Source organism: Passer domesticus, chromosome 6, assembly GCF_036417665.1.
Source record: "Passer domesticus isolate bPasDom1 chromosome 6, bPasDom1.hap1, whole genome shotgun sequence".
Taxonomy (NCBI): Eukaryota; Metazoa; Chordata; class Aves; order Passeriformes; family Passeridae; genus Passer; species Passer domesticus.
This window is the reverse complement of record NC_087479.1, coordinates 60297042-60300493: the sequence shown is the minus strand read 5'-3', so window position 1 is coordinate 60300493 and position 3452 is coordinate 60297042. Positions and strand designations below refer to the sequence as shown.

At 54.8% G+C, this 3452-nt stretch overlaps 1 long non-coding RNA gene across 4 annotated transcripts; it reads right to left on the bottom strand.

Annotated features, from left to right (window-relative positions):
* Positions 1 to 1115: 1115 nt before the first annotated feature.
* LOC135303908 (uncharacterized) lies at positions 1116 to 3252 on the bottom strand. Of its 4 annotated transcripts, none has more exons than XR_010365324.1 (4): positions 2289 to 3252; positions 1849 to 2159; positions 1563 to 1710; positions 1116 to 1205 (listed from the first exon to the last, which is right to left on the bottom strand). It is a non-coding gene; the product is annotated as an uncharacterized LOC135303908 (long non-coding RNA). The 4 variants fall into 4 exon arrangements; XR_010365325.1 differs by having other exon boundaries at positions 1996 to 2159; XR_010365323.1 differs by having other exon boundaries at positions 1563 to 2159.
* Positions 3253 to 3452: the final 200 nt, after the last annotated feature.

The following is a 3452-nucleotide window of genomic DNA, read 5'->3' as shown; positions in this document are numbered from 1 at the left end:
CCCAGTTGTAAACGTTCAGTTCGTTTTAATACTCCCCCCCCCCCTCCTCCTTCCCCGCCGTCTACCCCACTCTTCCAGGATAGCTCACAAGGAGCCCGAAATGGCGGACACCGCGTGGCGCTTCCCGCCGGCATTCCTTCTTCTTCCCAAAACCCACTTCTTTCTCGCCACGACCCTTTCCTTTATCCGGTTTCCCCTCCCACTGCTCCTCCTTCCGCCCCTCCCCTCCCTCCTCCCGATTCTACACCCCGCGGCACTCCCACTCCAGCGTCGGTTCCTCCCCCATGCCACGTCTCCCAGGCGGGGACAAAGTCGTCATCCGTCTCCGCCCCCATCCTTAGCTCTCCCCCTCCCCCTTCCCCTCTCGGCTCCAATTCCCACGCTCCGTCCGGAGGTGGTGGGGGGGCTGAGGGCCGGAACCCGGAGCCGCCAGTCCTCTCGGCGGCCCCGGTCACTTACCATCCCGGGGGGGGGGGGGGGGGAGGACCCAGCCCCATTGGACACCATTCCCACATCATTCGATAAAGGAGCTGTGCAAAGCCCAAAAAGATTTCTCCCGGGAGAGTGAATATTTCCGGGGGATTCTGAGAGCCACACTCTCTGAAACAGTGGTCACCCCTGCAGATTTAAGGCGGCTGTTCTCCTGCCTTTTAAACCCCACAGAATTCCTTGTTTGGGAGAAACATTGGCGAAGAGAAATTAGTAACATCTTACCCTCGCTGTGGGAGAACCAAGCCACAGCCCCAGATCTGCAGGGGGGTGTGTTATCAACCAACCACTTGTGTGGGACAGGGGCATGGGAGGATGGGCAGACTCAAGCGTGGTATGTCCCAGTGGAGGCTTTAAGGGAGGGAGCCAAAGCAGCCGAGCGAGCTTTCCTTACCTTGCGGTCTCCTGCTACCCCCTTGATACCATTTGTAAAAATTGTGCAAGAACCTAATGAACCCTTTTTAAGCTTTGTTGAGCGCCTCCACAGGGCGGTCGAGACGCAGGTCCATGATGAGTCAACTAAAAGAGGGATCCTCACTGAGATGGCAGCAACAAATGCAAATCCATCCTGCAAGGCCGCCATCCTCAGTCTGCCGCTAGATCCTCCTCCCACGCTGGATCAGATGCTAGACGTCTGCGACCGCAAAGTCGCAATCATCGCAGAGGAGCTCGACAAGCAACCCAGGGCTCCGGCTCGGAGGGTAGCTGCGACAGACCTGGAGGAAGTCACCGCAGCTGCTGCTGCTGCCCCGTCCCGACAGTCCACCACGCCAAAGCTGCAGCCCCGGACGGATGCACCATGCCACCTGTGCAACCAATCCGGGCATTGGATGCCGGACTGTCCCCTGAGGCGGGAGTTTTACAAATTTAAAAAGAAACAGCGGCCTCAGGGGACCCCACAACACCAACCAAAAAACTAAATTGCAAGCGCGCCTCCTCCCCGCGCCACGATAAAAATAGGGCAGGTGCCACCATTCCACCACGCGGGGAAAGGGGAGGGAAGGGAGACCTCCAACAGGACCTGCCTGTTGCCACAGACTCTAAAACTTTACCAAACTCAACTTCTCATGAACCTATTTCTGATCTTTTTCAGGAGGTGCCTCGGCCAGTCCTAACAACCACCTCCAGGACGATCCCCTTTCGGTTGCAGTTGACGGAGCCACTCCATCTTATTGACTCAAATATCCACCTCGTCTCCGTCAGCCCGGAGTGCCCAGGTACCTGGCATCGGACCAAGGGTAGGTTCGTCACGGTTGGAGATTCCAAATCAACACCACAAGACATTCACATCATCCCGGGTCTCATATCATCAGACCCGGGAACATTCGCAGTAGCCATGTATTGTGCCAGCCCTCCCACCTTTCTGCCTCGGGGCCAAGTTGTGGCGCAAGCCATTCCTATCCCTGAGGGGCCCTGGGACTCCGAGCCACCCAAAACATCCACATCCTCACACCTCCCATCGGTGGCTTGGGCTCAGGCCCTAGGCAAAGAAAAACCAAGAATCACCTGCAGCCTACAGAAAGGTGGAGACCAGAAGCTCGTTCACGGGCTTCTGGACACTGGAGCAGATGTCACAGTCATTCCCTCACAGGATTGGCCGTCACATTGGGAGTTGCAGGACGCAGCAGAACGGATCCGAGGTGTAGGAGGGATCCAATTGGCGAAACAATCTAAGAGCATTGTGCAAATTTTGGGGCCGGATGGACAATTAGCGTCTGTACGTCCATTCGTTTTAGATTACACAGAGCCCCTGTGGGGAAGGGACCTGCTCGCCCAATGGGGAGCCCGAATTGACCTACCAGCGGCTCCCCAGGTTTTTGGGGCAGCGGTCACTGAGGAGCGCCCAACCCAGAAACTGAATTGGCTGACTGACACACCTGTCTGGGTAGAACAGTGGCCGCTTTCAAAACAGAAATTAAAGGCGCTCGAGGAGCTCGTGGAGGAACAGCTGCAGCGAGGCCACCTGGTGGAGACCACGTCTCCATGGAACTCCCCAGTGTTTGTCATAAAGAAACCTAATAAAGAGAAGTGGCGGCTCCTTCACGACCTTCGACAAATTAACAACGTCATCAAAGACATGGGTCCCCTCCAACCAGGGATGCCCTCCCCGACAATGCTTCCCCAAAATTGGAATTTAGCTGTAATTGACATAAAAGACTGCTTTTTCCAAATTCCCCTACACCCCGACGATGCTCCGCGTTTTGCTTTCTCGGTTCCTACCATCAACCGAGAGGCCCCTAGGAGGCGCTACCACTGGACAGTTTTGCCCCAGGGCATGAAGAACAGTCCAGTTATATGCCAGTGGTATGTCTCTTCCTTGCTCTCATCAGTCAGGGCAAAGGCAACCAACGCTACAATTTTTCATTACGTGGATGACATCCTCGTCTGTGCTCCAACTGATGACGAACTTGCTCACAGTCTTGACCTAACAATCAGTGCATTGGTTGCTGCAGGGTTCGAGTTGCAGCAGGACAAAATTCAAAGAATGCCACCCTGGAAGTATCTAGGTCTTACAATTAGCAAAACAACTATCACACCACAAAAAATTAAAATTCGGAATTCCATTCAAACGCTTTCTGATGCCCAGCAGCTGTGTGGGTCTCTGAATTGGGTGAGGGCTTGGCTAGGCATTCCCACCGAAGACCTGGCCCCCCTTTTCAATTTGTTGAAAGGGGGAGAGGAGCTCAATTCTCCTAGGTCGCTCACCCAAGAGGTACAGGCTGCGTTGGAAAGGATCCAAAAGTCCATCTCGGAGAGGCAAGCCCATCGTTACCAGCCGGGCCTGCCCTTCAAATTCATTATTCTCGGGAAATTGCCACACCTCCATGGGATGATCTTCCAGTGGGAGGACACCAAAAACACCCAAAAGGACCAAGGGGCTAGGGACCCTCTCTTGATTATAGAGTGGGTGTTCCTTAGTCACCAAAGGTCCAAAAGAATGACGAGGCCACAAGAGCTGGTGT